Below are 15993 nucleotides of genomic sequence, written 5' to 3' on the forward strand. Positions count from 1 at the left end.
TAACCACAAGAGACCCAGGATATTTTTGTCCAAAAAAGAGCATTAGCTATATATTACTTGCACATGTTAAAAACAAAAACAAAACAAAACCTTCAATAGTCCAATCAGGGAGCAGAAACAAGTCCATACAACTTAGGTGATGACCAATCATACACCACAAAAAGCAAATAACCAAAGTGATCAATTCATGAGCAACCTATAAGGTGAAAAGGGTCATCCTATGCTGTTTAGAACACACATTTGAATAATTAAATACATTTCACAACACAAAACTGTTTCATAAACCATCTTCCAAACAGAAAAAATGTACTAAAATGGTACCATTTCTGAAATTCAAACAATTCTAAATAATATAATAGCAATTATATATAGCTACAAAATTATTTGGAGCTTTGGACATTCAGCTGATACCATGAAAAAACCTAGCAACATAAATTTTGATACTCCATGAATATTTCTGGGTTTCAACAACAAAACAAAAAACACCAACAAACCAACCCAGATACCAAAGCTTGACAAGTCCATTTACAAGACAGAATGCTAAGAAATATAATTTGGTGTTTAACTTTAATGTCAAATATTTTAAATGCTAAACAGCTGCTTTCACAATGGAGAATTTTCATAGAACTGGGCAAGCAAATGAGTTGAATCTAAGGCAGAGTGTCTGACACTTTACCAAATGTTTGGTCACTTAGTACTTCATAATTGTCATGATGCTCAACATTGTCACCACCTGGCAGTGGCGGATTAGCCACTAGGCCAACGGGGCCCATACCCAACAGGGGGGCCTTGGAAAAATGGGTGCCCCTGGGCACCGACCTGTTCCACCCACCCGGCGCTCCTACCGAGGAGCAGAGTCAGGGTGTGGGAGCTTGCCCCGCTCCGCTTGCCAGGCAGCAGGAGAAGTCCCTGCACCCTGACTCCGCTCCCAGGCAGAAGCGCCGGGTGGGGAGTCGGGGGGACTGCAGGCAGAAGGGGTGGTGAGGAGCCCTCACTTGCTCTGGCTCCAGGACCCTACAAAACCATAAACCGGCAGTCACTTCTATTCAAAAGCACATCCATAAGCACTTCTATTAAGGCATAGTTATGTCACTGCAGCTCTGCTGCTGTAGTGTAGATGCTTCCCGACATCGATGGAAAGGGTTTTTCCATCAATGCAGTTAATTCACCTCTCCAAGAGGCAGTATCTAGGTAAATGGAAGAATGCTTCCGTTGAGCTAACCGCATCTACATCAGGGGTTAGGTTGATCTGACTACGGTGCTCGGGAGGCAAAATTTTTCATAGCTCTGAGCAACACAGTTAGGTTGATAATTTTTTAAGTGTAGACAAGGCTTATAGGGCTGTAACTCTACCAGTATTGGTGCCCTTTACACACAGTTGAGTATTTCCAGTTCCATCCAGAGGAGGGCATGTGTGTATATCTCTCTCACACACACATGCACTGTGTGGCTTGTAAGCCTCTCTCTCTCTCTCACCAACAGCAGATGGTCCAATAAAAGATATTACCTCACCCACCTTGTCTCTCTAATATCCTGGGACTGACATGGCTACAAAAATACAGCGCACACACACACACACACACAGAATATTACAACACTGATGGCATCCTGCATGTCTTGAAAATCACTGTCAATTACATAAACTCAGCTTTATGAAAATAATCCAGTCAAATAACTGGAAAACAAAACAGATAATACAATTTTCTGATGCAGAAATCCTGCCTAAGGAATAGAATGCCACTGATACTCACTTTGAATTAATAGTATCTTGATTTTAATGGTGTTTCACTTCTCAGAAACAGTGGTAACTCTGATTAATTGAGTGCAAGCTTTCTCCTTTTAGCACATTTTCACAGTTGTAAACAAAATTTCTTCTAAGTGTGCTTGTACTCGTTTTCATGTAACTGGGGTGAAAGGCAATGATAACTCCTCTAACTGTTTTTCAATTATGCCAGGAGCACTTAAAAAAAAAAAAATCTGACAAGCAATACCAGTAGAAGCCAGACAAACCAACCACATCACAAAGCTCAGTCATTTATTTTCTTACAGCATGCTGGGCACATTCCTCTTCTGGGGAAGGAGGCAGCTCGCTTAACTCTGTAGTTACTCTCTCTCTGACCCAGGAGGGGCAGCGACAGACTCACTCCAAAGAAGAGAACTGTCTTTGAAGTGGAGGGGAATAAAGAGAAAAGTGGAGAGATCCCAGAGGAGCTCCCAAAACATTCATATCTTAATTAACATTCAGTATTCTTCAATTTAAATGGACTGGACAAATTACATGCACTGTGCAGCCAATTCATTCAAAACATTACCCACTTTGCACTGGTGTAAACAATGAGCCAGGCCCTGTAATTCTAACAACTGCATTTATGTATGAAAGATCCCATGCAGGAGCAGAACAACATATCACGGCCAAGGTTTTCAACTGCGGGAGCATAAGGTCAAGCACCATGGCCAAATTAAAGAATTTTGGGGCCCTGTGCACTATGGAGATTCCCCCCCCCCAACCTTCCTTGGGATGAGAGGCCCTGGATGGGAAGTTGGGCCCTGCAGTGTGGGTGGCCCCGGTGGGATGGGGGTTGGGTTCTGCCTCCAGGATGGGGAGGCCTGGAGGGTGAGGTTGGAAAGCGAGCCTGCTCCTTGCCATGGCCTGTTGGCTGTCACTCCAGCATGCAGGTGGGACTAAACTTCAGTGTACTGCCCCCACCACCACTCAAATTTGGCCCAGCCACCCCTCCATCAAACCTATTTAGGGGCCAAGTCTGTTCAGGCAGGGGGTGGGGCTGATCCAAAGCGCCAAGGAAGGCAGACACCTATCCGTGGAAGTTCACCCACTCTGGGCCTGATATCAGAGTATGTGTGTTAACCAGGTCGAGAGTCAGAGAGGTAGAGGATCCTCATGCCCAGGAGCGCCACCTGCCCTCACCGAGCCACACAGCAATCCATGGTTGATTTGATCCCAAAGGCGATCAGGAAATCGTGGAAGCTGCAGGCCCACTGGTAGACTGTGGCCTGGTGTCCTGTTTCCTGGCCCTCTTGCCTTCCCCCATCAAGGCCCTCACAGCTTGGAGGATAAAACTGAAATCCCCCCACCACTGGAGAGCAAACTGCACCTTCTCCTGGAACTACATGTGTCTGCCAGGAACTGGCGCAGCTCATCCCACAAAGTGTCTGAGGCAGAGAGCTCCGTAGCCTCAATCAAGCCCAACAACTCCCAGCTGTCCTCCATCTGGGTCTCCTTAGCAGCCCTGCAGCCTAACGGCAGGGGCATGCTGGGACACATGTCCCTGCCCAGGTGCCAGCTCAGGACAGGGCTGCAGGCTAATTCACTCATATGCTAATAGAAACCAAAGGAGTGTCAGAAGGTAGTGTAGTGTAATCAGGCCAATTCACTTGTGTGTTCATTTTGTTCAAAGGAAATGTTAATGGTATTGTATTCACTTATCTATACCCTGTTGATTGCTATCCCAATACATTTTGTATATCCATGTAACTAGTTAACCCTAGATCAAAAGTGTGTGGTAGTGTTAAGCTGAGAATGTACCTGATGTGTAAACTTCATGAAAACTAAGGAAGGATTGTTGTTTGTGATTACATTACCTTTTATATTGTGTATATCCCTGTAATTAAATTATTCATCAAACGGGAATGGTGCCTTGGAAATGTAAATGAAGAAGAGTGCTAACTTCAAAGCAAGGGTCCTTGTGTTCGACAATGGGAATTCACAGACTCAGTTTGCATTTCCTATTCATCAAAACCCACATGGTTAAAGACTGTGTTCAGATTATTTTCTAGAGAAGCTATAAAATAGATTTCAAGGGATGATCCTGTATCTCTCTGACTGTTTGGACTCTTACAGGGAAGATACCAAACGCAAAGTGGAGCACCCCAGAAACATCTAGGTATCCTGAAAAGACTTTTGGGAAACTAGCAGTGTATTATATCAACCATTATGATTTGGGACCTACAAACTTTTATTACATTTTACCTGCTTTAACCTCTCAATAACTCTCATTCTTAGAGGGGGAGGGATAGCTCCGTGGTTTGAGCATTGGCCTGCTAAACCCAGGGTTGTGAGTTCAATCTTTGAGGAGGCCACTTGGGGATCTGGGGCAAAATCAGTACTTGGTCCTGCTAGTGAAGGCAGGGGGCTGGACTCGATGACCTTTCAAGGTCACTTCCAGTTCTAGGAGATGGGATATCTCCATTATTTAAATTTAAATGTAGCTAATAAATCTATAGTTAGTTTACTATAGAACTGGCTGTCAGCACTGTCTTTGGTGTGAGATCCAGAGTACCAACTGATCTGGGGGCAAGTGACTGATCCTTTGGGACTGGGAGTAACCTGATGTGGTGTGATTTTGTGTTTTAATAACCTTTTTAATCACAAAGTTCAGTTTGTCTGGGTGACAAGATAGGCTGGAGTGCCTAAGAGGACTGTCTGGGTCTCCATGGTAAGACTGGTATAGTGATCCAGGAGTGCACAATTGTTACTGGCTTGGTGGAATCTAATTATAGAATATACCACCAGTTTGGGGTGCCTGCCCTGTTTTCTGACAGTCTGACCTGAGATTGGCACTCACAGTTGTGAGCCACTCCAGACAGCATGACTATGCATACACCTACCTCAATGGTAGCTGAGCCCCGAACAGCATTACCCACACTGCATTGTCCACCTGAGCTCCCAACACAGGAGCGGCGGAGGGAGTACATCAGGCCTCAATGGAGCAAGGAAAGGGAATACACAAACCACCTCCCAAGGATCACCTCCTGAGAAAGGAAAGAGGACAACCATCGGGGCAGCCACAGCATGGGAGGGGGAAGGTGGATAAAGATCCCTGGCAGCTGAGCCACCAGGGTGCAACACCACCTCACCAGGCACAGAAGTCATTTGGGCAGATGTAAGGGGCTCTTCTATGACACCAGACCTGTGCGCCAGGATGGGTTTGACTCCTGCAGCCTTGGCAACAGATTGAAGACTGAGTCAGGGACCCTCAGCTGTTCTGGGAGCGACTGCCCTGTCTTGGAAGATGGGGGCATGTGCCCTGGAAGACTCTGACCCTGGCTGTTTGGCACCAGCCATTGCTGGGACCAGCTTGGTGGCATCAAGCTGGGCAGGTGGAAAAGGGAGGGGATGCCCCTGGAATGAGAGCAGGGCAGCACCCCGGGCAGTAGGCTGGCGAAGGAGGAGGTGGTGATGGACTCAGCACCCCATCCGAGGTCCTCTGGCAAAGGGTTGTTCTCTCCCTTGTTACAGGGGTCAGGGCCTCGCTCTCCTCAACATTCACTCAGACAGATGGTAGAAAGGTGGTGGGGGCCCTCCCTCTAATGCTTCCTCCAGGAGGACTCCAGGAGGGGACAGCATTGGTCCCCTCTGCTGCCAGAGCCTCCTTGGCCCGTTCCATCCATTGGACTTTCTTGGGGGGGATGGATTCAGGTCCAGCAGTGGCCCTCCAGAGGTCTTACAGGAGGCCTCCTCCGCACCCTCAAGGGCAAGGTGCTAGGCCAGTGACTTAAGTTTATCAAGCTTTCCCCCATCATTAGTACCCAGCCCTCCATGGTGGTATTGTTTGCTGGCTGGCTGTCAGGGGTGGGTCCAGGGGCAAAGGAAATAGGATTGGGGTTTGGGGGGATGGAGATGGGGCAGCAGAGGGAGAGATGGTCTCCTCCTGAGATGGACCCTCTCCCAAGCTCCTGGATGTCCTACCTACCCCCTCCTCCAGGGACCTCACCCAACAGCTTTTATCAGCAGCAGGGGCCCACCCACTCAGCTGGGTGTGATGGGAGGCCACCCTGGCACCCAAGTGGGATCATCAGTTGCCCTGAAGCCTTGCAGAGGAAGCACCGAGCGTCCCCTGATGAGCAGTGGACCTGGCATAAGGCTCGCTGAGAGGCACCTAGAAGGACCTCTCCAAGCTCCCTCCACCCTAGAGCACCACTAGCAGCTGAATGGTAACTTGCTGGAGGAACAAGAAGACGTGACAGAGGGTAGGGCCCTTACAGCTCAGCAGAAGAGGGATGATGGTTGGCACCAGCTTCCCCAGGGTGGAGAGGGGAAGCAGAATGGCAGTTTTAGGAGGAAGGGCAGGAGGAAGGTGAGGACCACCCATACCTCCAAGTCCCCCATTGAGATGCTTTTTTCCATTGCCTCCTGGGTAAAGCCTCTGATCCCAGGAAGAAGACAACCTTCTCGTATAGCTTGGAATTGCCACAATGGCCAAGGACCCCACCACCTGGGCCAACAGTTGCATGTACGTTTTGTCGTAGATCAAGGCAGCCACCAGGAGACTGCGTTGATGGTATTAGCAGAGGTGCTGGTAGCTGTGGGGGCGGATGGGGGAGAAACCCGAGGTGGGGCAACAATGGTGGCCAAGGGTCTCCCACTTCAGTATCCCCCCATCCCACATAGACAAAGCCATTGGAGCGGAAGCTTCGTACACAGCCATGTCAGGGTTCACCATCAAGGTCAGGTGATGGGATCGGCCACCAGAGAGCAGAATAGCAATAATAAATAGAAACATGGAGGTGGGGAGGACAGAGGCTAACAGTTCCTCACCACCACCACCGCACTGGAGCTGCATGTGGGGGGAGGAGGGTGCAAACAGAAACTGGAGGATTAGTAAAACAAGAAAAAAAAAGTGGGAGTCGCATTTGGGGGGAACCCAGATGCACTGGGAGTAAAGGGCAGATGTAAGTGGGGTGGGGTGTGTGTGTGTGTTCTGAATGGGATATCAAACAAAAGTTGGGGGTGGGGGTCTCACAAGCACAGAGATGCACAGGTGCACAGAGGCAGGAGGGAAGCAGCCAGGGGAGGCTGGCGGAAGCAGATACCACATCCTGGGACATGCTGGGCAGGGGGCTGGGCAGGTTGCAAACAACGAAATGGGGGCTAGGCAGGACAAGTAGCAAGCAGCAAAGTGGGGGTGGGGAGAGGGAGGGAGAGGCCCACCAGCCCACTGCAAACTGAAGGACAGCAGGGAAAGGAAAGTCTGGGAGGCGGGCACGTGTACTCACATGTGCTTGTGAGGCTGGAGAGTCTCTGCTGCTATACTCCCAGGCTGGCTAGGTGGAGGGAGGCAACCAAGTGGAGGCAGTCCACAGGTGGTCTTCGGAAGCGTGAGAGTAGATAGACTGCAGCAGAGGGCTCTACACCGCTTCCCTCCTCCCCAGTAGCAACAACAGCAAAGCAGCAGGGGTGGTGCAGTCCCAGCAGCAGCGCCAGTAGCACTGGAAACCCCTACCCAGAGTCACAGCTGTACAGGGAATGAGGAGGGGGATAGTAGGAAGAGAAAGGAGGGTTCGGTGTTTAAGGCAGTTGAATGTTGCCCTGGAGAACTGGAGCCAATCCCTGCCTCCGCCACAGTGTTCCTTCCTGTTGCTGGGCAAGTCACTTAAAATCAAAATGCTCCTCATTTCTGGGTGGCAGGGGCCCAATGTAAGACACCTGGAGCCAAATGACCATTAGGAAATTAATTTGTATTCAGTGCACACTTTGGATGGTGTGTATTAAATAGGTATAGGGGCACACATTGAATGAGAAGAAATGTTGGTTAACTACTTATTCACTGAACAAGGCAGGGGATCTGTGGGGCGGGGAGGAAATAGTATGTGATCAATTAGTTAATGACATCAAAATGCAGACACACAAGAGGGTTGAGTTTAGATTTCACTTTATTTGGGGAGGTGTTAAATATAATTCTAATAACATCAATTATTTAGTGTTAGGAAAAAGCTTTCCTTTCCCATGATCATGATACTCATTTGCACAGTAGAATGACCCTGGTTCTCTATTCAGGGAAGCTCTAAGACAATGCAAGCAATAGCAGGGTTTGCCCTTAGTGAAGCAGAATGCACTGCTTGTGCACACGTTATTTTTATTTCTGTCGAGCCACAGGTGCTTCACAAACCACAGTGCACATTTTCAGTCCATTAATAGCGTCTCTGCTGAAGATCACCAGCCATGTCTCAGCGACATAACTCAACACGGTTACAAAAGGCTTTACGCAGCAAAAATAAACCAGATTCAATTCAATAAAGCATTGGAGCAAAGCAAAAGGGACACACTGCAAGGTCAAACTCATCCAATCAAGACATCTACAAAAGCTGACAAAGAGGAAGCCATGAAAATGCACGCTGCCTGCAGAAGTCTTGGTTGATTTCCCAGTAAGTTACATAAGCTTTTGCACATTACCCCAGTAAAGTACAGTCACCATAGAAACTGCCACACCAAGTTTATCTGTTTAGCCACAGAGCAATTTCTTAAAGAAATGCTCTCAGTGTATCTCAATGGGGTGGGGTGGGCATTACTTACATATGCTTGAGAATATGTTGGCACATTTTCAGAATGGATTTTAATATTATTTTTAAAGAATCCATTAAATTATTAGAGCGGCTCCAAACAACATTGTGGTTAACATGCTGGCAGACAGTGACACCTTGTTTACATTAGCTTTCCCGCCGTTGCTGCCGTGGTGGAACTGAGCTGGCAGTAGCAGCAGTGGGAATTTAATACCCCACTTCTGGGGTTGACCTCACCTGGCTACATTACGGTAAAAACTACAGAGCTTTATCTCCACTAGTATTTTACAGCAAGATAACTAATTTCTGTCATTGTCTTGCTGTAAAACACACACGCATGCACACACACGCACTATTTTTTGGCAGTGAAGATATAGCCTTAAACATGGGGGTGTTGGAATACTCCCTTCCCCTGAGAATTTTTAATAGATCACTGTCATCTATGAGGACAAGCTAACACACACTAGGGGCTGGTCCACACTGAAAAGTTACATCAGCGTATCTATGTCCATCAGGGGTGTGAAGCTGTAGTTAGGCATATGATGCTGACAGACCAGTGCCAGTTCTTGCCAAGGCTGTAGGCATCAGCTGAGCACTGACAAGTTCATAGCTGGAAACCAGACCAGCTCAGCTGTATGTTAGTATTTTGCAAGATAGGTAAGCTGCTGCATGCATTAATTTCACTTGTAATGTCTGTATTCATAAGGTGATATGTAAGTTTTGCTTTATATCTGTAAAAATGCTTTCCCTGAACCAGTCAGGAGGAATGATCCACCGCCCACCAAGGCAGACTATCAAAACTAAATGTACCATTGTGGAACATCACAATACAAATACTTGGTTTATGGTCTTCTCACAGACATGAAGCTGCTACCTGAGGGAAAGCCCATCCCATCAGCTTGAATTCTGGAAGAAGGTGATAAAACAGGGACTCAAGAAAAATTCTCTCTCTTTCTCTTTTGCTCTTTGGAACCTCACAGGGCTGGGGACCTAAAAATCAGAAGCAGAGATCCCCAGGGTCAACCTGGATTAGCTGTAAAAGATGTTCAGTGCTGACACATTACTACAACTCTGTCATTTGAGTATATATGTTGCCCGCTTTAACTTGTAAATAACTCATTTCTTTTTCCTAGTTAATAAACCCATACTTCATTTACTATAGGATTGCCTACAAGCATTGTCTTTGATGTGAGAAATTGACCTGGATAGAAATTACATGCTTGAATTATAAGAGTATAGCAGTGAATATACTACCAACCACCTGACCCAGATGGTGATTGTGAAATTAACAGGGAGATTAGAAAGCCAAGAAAAATAGAAAACTATAAAAATGGGGGATTTCAACTGCCCCCATATTAACTGGGTACACATCAGCTCAGGACTGGATGCAGAAATAATGTTTCTAGACACTATTAATGACTGCTTTTTGGAGCAGCTAGTCTTAGAACTCTCAAGAAAAGAGGCAATTCTTAATTTAGTCATAAGTGGAACACAGGATCTGGTCCAAGAGGTGAATATAGCTGAACTGCTCACTAATAGCAACCTTAATTAAATACAATGTTCTTGTGAATGGTGAAATATCAAAGAAGCACCATAATAGAGGCTCAAATGAAATGTGTACCCCAAATTAAAAGAATAGTACGAGAATCAAAAAAATGCCACCATGGTTAAACAGAGTGAAAGAAGCAATTAGAGACAAAAAGGCATCCTTTAAAAATTGGAAGTCAAAACCCACTGAGGAAAATTGAAAGCAGCATAAATTCTAGCAAGTTAAGTGGAAAAGTATAAGAAGACAGGCCAAAAAAGAATTTTAAAAACAACTAGCAAAAGACAAAAATTAACACCAAAACATTTTTAAGTACATCAGAAGCAGGAAGCCTGCCAAACAAATCAGTGGGGCTGGAAATGCTAAAATCAGGAAATGCTAAAGGAGCGCTCAAGGCCATTGTGGAGATGCTAAATGTATTCTTTGCATTGGTCTTCACTGCAGAGGATGTGAGGGAGATTCCCACATCTGAGCCATTCTATTTATGTGACAGATCTGAGGAACTGTCCCAGATTGAGATGTCAGTAGAGGAGGTTTTGGAACAAAATTACGGATTAAACAGTAATAAGTCACCGGGACCAAATGGAATTCACCCAAGAGTTCTGAATGAACTCAAATATGAAATTCCAGAACTACTAATTATGGTATATAAAACTTATCACTTAAATCAACTTCTGTACCAGATAACTGGAGTATAGCTAATGTAGTGCCAATTTTTTTAAAAGGCTCTAGAAGTGATCCTGGCAATTATAGGCCCGTAAGTCTAACTTCAGTACCAGGCAAACTGTTTGAAACTATAATAAGGAACAGATGAACACTATTTGTTGGGGAAGAGTCAACACAGATTTTGAAAAGGGAAATCGTGCCTCACCAATCTATTAGAATTCTTTGAGGGGGGTCAACAAACAGTTGGACAAGGATGATCCAATGAATGTAGTGGAGTTGGATTTTCAGAAAGCCTTGGACAAGGTCTCTCACCAAAGGCTCATAAAGCAAAATAAGCAGTCATGGGATAAGCAGGAAGGTCCTCTCATGGATCAGTAGTTGGTTAAAAGACAGGAAACAAAGGGTAGGAATAAATGGTCAGTTTTCAGAATGAAGAAAGGTAAATAGTGGTGTCCCTCCAGTGATCTGTACTGGAACCAGTATTGTTCAACATATTCATAAATGATCTGGAAAAGGGGGTAAAACAGTGAGATGGCAAATTTTGCAGATAATACAAAATTACTCAAGATAGTTAAGTCCAAAGCAGACTGTGAAGAGTTACAAAGGGATCTCACAAAACTGGGTGACTGGGCAACAAAATGACAGATGAAATTCAATGTTGATAAATGCCAAGTAATGCACATTGGAAAACAATCTGAGCTATACATACAAAATGATGGGGTCTATATTAGCTGTTATGACTCAAGACAGATCTTGGAGTCACTGTGGATCGTTCTCTGAAAGCATGTACAGTGAAAGTCAAAAAAGCTAATAGAATGTTAGGGGCCTTTAGGAAAGGGACAGATAATAAGACAAAAAATATCATGCCACTATTTAAATCCATAGTATACCCACGCCTGGAATACTGTGAGCAGTTCTGGTTGCCGTTTCTCAAAAAAGATATATTATAAATTGAAATGGTACAAAGAAGGTCAACAAAAATTATTAGGGGTATGGATTAGATTCCATATGAGGAAAGATTAAAAAGATTGGGGCTATTGGTTTGGAAAAGAGACAACTAAGGTGGGGATAAGACAAGTCTATAAAATCATGAATGGTTTGGAGCAAGCGAATAAGGAAGTCTTATTTACCCCTTTACGTAACACAAGAACCAGGGCTGAGCCAATGAAATTAATAGGCAGCAGATTTAAAACAAACATAAGGAAGTATTTCTTCACACAGCACACAGTCAACCTGTGGAAATCATTGCCACTGGATGTTGTGAAGGCCCAAACTATAACTGCATTCAAAAGACAATTAGATAAGTTCATAGAGTTCATCAATGGCTATTAACCAAGATGGTCATGGATGCATGCAACTCCATTCTCTGGATGTCCCTAGGCCTCTGATTGTCAGATGCTGGGACTGGATGACAGGGAATGAATCACTTGATGATTGCCCTGTTCTGTTCATTCCTTCAGAAGCATCTGACATTGGGCACTGTCAGAAGACCGGATACTGGGCTAGATGGACCATTGATCTGACCCAGCATGGCCATTCTTATGTCTACACTGAACCGTTACAGTGGCACAGCTGCAGCTGTGTTGCTGTAGCATTTTAAGTGTAGATGTAGGCTAGATGGAACACTGGCTGCCTGTATTCTTAAATGAGACTCTTAGCTACATTGATGACAAACTATGGTTCAGTCTGGCATGTTATGTATTTAAAACAGTCTTTCCCTTAAGTGCGGCTCCAGGCATGATTCCCTATGAGGAAAGTGGAATCAAATACCAGCAAACTTCTGATTCAGATTTCATAATGTAAAATCAGCTTCAAAACACTGCCATCTACAAGGGAAAATAGTCAATGTGATATGGCGGCTGGAGGTGGGTTAGTGCAGCACAAGAGGGCAGACTAATTCCTCGGTGCTTAATAACACCTTATTCTACCAGTAGTTCCATTGACTGGCACTGCTTGAAAAGGACCTGATGCCACATCAAGAGTAAGGGGATCACAATCTGGCCTTGTGTCTTAAAAGTAATAATAAATATTATTATTAATGGATGATTATGATAATAACCCAGGAAAAGGGGACAAGAAAGAACACATACATTCAGTAAAAAGTAGCATGAGAAGGTTTGAAAGGCTTAGTTAAACATTTCTATATTAATCATTTTATTGATGTGATCAAAGTTTTGCTTTAAAGAAAAATGTTAAGTTTGGAGAAAAAAGTTGGGAGAAGAACAAGAAAACACGGTCACAAAAAATGTACATGACCAATATTTTTCTGCATTCCCTTTTCTTGATATCAAATATGTATGGCTAAAATACATATACATTCCCATCAAGAATATGTAATTATACAACCTTCCTATGGAATTGACATCTATACAGTTTAACATGGATAAAAACAGAAATACAGGGAGTTTTAATTATTATTTTGCTTAAATGTATTAAATTGGCTCATCACTATTTATTTTACTTGTATTTTGCATAACTCCTGAAAGTTAATGTAAAAATAGAATCCCGCAGTCCCACTATGTTTTATTGTTTAAAAGGAGTTAACTGCTCCTTCACTGCTTACGGAATACATATGGTACTCATCCGTTTCCTCTGCATATCTATTCTAATTAGTGCCATACTAGAGCACATTCATTGAGCTGCACCAAGCAAGTACATTTGTTGGTAGTTTCTGGCATATCCTGATGTTTCCTTCAGCAAATAAGCTATTAGAAGTCAGGGCATCTAAGGGGTTGTCTAGACTAGAGAAATCTGGGGCAAACTTGTTTTGCACCAGCATAATGTTTTTACATTACAGGTTTGCACTGATTTATGTATATCTCTATATAGATGTATTATAGTGGTACAAATTCCCCTAATCTAGACAAGCCCTAAATAGCCACATGTTAACATGTGAATGGAAGCTCACACCTCTCTTGCAGCTATTATTTCAGTTTGATTTGTTTGGCTGTGTACTAAAAGAAAACCAAACCTTTACATTATAACAGCTCTTTTTGCAATTAGAAGAGCTAGCAACTTCCATTTATTATTCATTACAATGCCTAACACAATGGGGCACAGATCTTTTTCAGAGCCTATGGAAGTTACCGTAATACAAATTAACAAAGAAATTATTTATTGATCATGGGAAGGGTGCTTGGCACAGTACAGATTTAAAGGGAAACATGATCCCTGTACACAGGCATCTTCAGTGTGCCCACCACTGTGATATCAAGGTTCCTATCCAGAGGGATTTACAACGCTATTTAAAAATGAAAACTTAGACTTTATTTTCCAAAATGTAAGTGTCTCTCTAAGTTGTCTCTAAGGACCAGATCCTACTCCAGTTAAGGCAGTGTCCTAGTTTCTCTGCTGCACTGGCTTTACACTTGGCACAGCAAAGTGGGGACCATCAGAGCACTAGTTACTGTTCCCTGATTCGCTGTTCATCTGGTAGAGCAACCTCAGGACTCTCAAGCCTGCACCAGCTGGCAAGTTTCCAAAGATCATCTGCCAGATAAGGATAGCCAGAGTGCAGCACACACTACCTCCTTGCTGCCCTTCCACATCTGCATCATACTCCTTGTGCTATCCTGGCTCTGAGCCCACTGAGAAATTCCTCCTGAATCTGGAGGTACTCTTAGTAGGGGAGTCAGGCCTACATTCTGCACTGCCCCTGCCCACTGCCCCTGCATTGTAAACAGGATGGAGAGGATAGCCCAATGAGAGTTTTGCCATTGATTTCAATGGAGGCAAGCCTAAGTCCTGAGGGGACATTTGGAAAAAGTTCAAAAGTATGCAGTATTAATCTAACAATGAACACAACCCATCATTCTAAAAGCCAAGTGTTTTCCATTATCACCATGATCAACACTTTTGTGGATGTGACTTTTACAACCAAATAAACAAAGCATTATTGATGAAGCTAGCATTCCTTTGTAAATTAGACTTGATTTTTCACCCTCCCGCCCATCACAAATGTGTGTACATCCAATAGGTGGCAATTTGATTGACTTTAAGGATTTTGCTTTTACTCTCAAATACATAGCAGTTCATGCTGTTACAAACGCTTTACAATTGCTTATTCAGTGAGTCTCCTTAAGCCAGCTGTAGCACATTTCATTTCTCATCTATTTAAAAGGTGACTTCTGATACTTCAGAATATGAAAATAGTGGGCTTTTAAAATAAGTGTATTGGTCAAGTTCAAATAGTGATTATGGGCTATATTGTCCCCCTTTAAGGCTACTTCTGTGTAGAGGACTGTTTAGGGTATATCTGCACAGGAAGTGAAGGTGTGACTGTATTGTGGGTAGGCAACTTGTGCTAGCTTTAATCTAGCTAGCCGTGCAAGTAACAATAGTGAACAAGTGGTGGCTCAGGCTTCAGTGTGGGCTAAGCACCCCACTACAAGGTTGCCAGGGCCCTGGGTATGGACTGAGGTGGCTAATCTTCACTGAAGTCTGTACCACTGCTTCTTCTCTACTATTATCATCTGTGCTAGCTATATAAAACCTAGCACATAGCAGAGGTATGCCAGCCTGCTCTACAATCACACCTTCACTTGCTGCATTGGTGCCAGCTCTACTCAGTACAGACACCAATGAAAGTAAGACAAAGGTGAATGGATGCTACCTCTGCTCTCCCAGTCTTGGGACTGGCTTAGCTCACTGGCACTACTAGGTAAAGCAGCCCCAGAGATGTTCAAATTTTCATCTGGCTGCAAAAGCACAGCCACACACCCTTTCCTTAGCCATGTCCTGTGGGCAGGTGAGGAGGTGCTAGCCCTATTCAGATAGCTGGCTAAAATGGCTTGGCAGCAGCTTTGTACCAGCAGATTGGTGCAGAGCAGCCATATAGAGGGCCAGAATCTAGCCAGCTGGTTTTCTAATGAAGTCTTCTTCTGCATGTAGGGTGACCAGATAGAAAGTGTGAAAAATCGGGACAGGATGGGGGGGTAATAGGCACCTACGTAAGAAAAAGGCCTAAATATCGGGACTGTCCCTATAAAATCGGGACATCTGGCCACTCTATCTGAGTGCAGGGTTTGCTTTTCATCCAAGTGGAAGGGAATCTGAAGGGTCCCAAACTTGAGATCTGTGTGGCTCTATGGAGGTCAGGGCCATCATCAATACAATCCCACACTGATCCCCAGTCTTCTTGGCATCAGTTTTTTAAACGACATAGGATAGAGACAAGAGAACTGTTTCCTGATTATTGCATACATGAAGGCCCAATGATCTGCTTTTGCTCCTCCACAGTTCTGCAAGTATGGGAATGTACCAGGAATGTGAGAAGTACTCCCCTCTATTGTTCTCAAATATGCTATGCTATGATCTGACATTCTATCAGTCTGAATGGGCATGCTGTTAAAAGTAACACATGTATGGCCCATTAACAGTGAAATGTTCTGTAACTCATTACTGTTGTATCTCAAGGCTTGTCTACACTTTAAAAGCAACAGTGGCACAGCTGCAGCACTGCAGCTGCATGGCTGTCGTACTTC

This window comes from Trachemys scripta, chromosome 7 (assembly GCF_013100865.1).
Source record: "Trachemys scripta elegans isolate TJP31775 chromosome 7, CAS_Tse_1.0, whole genome shotgun sequence".
NCBI classification, from domain to species: domain Eukaryota; kingdom Metazoa; phylum Chordata; order Testudines; family Emydidae; genus Trachemys; species Trachemys scripta.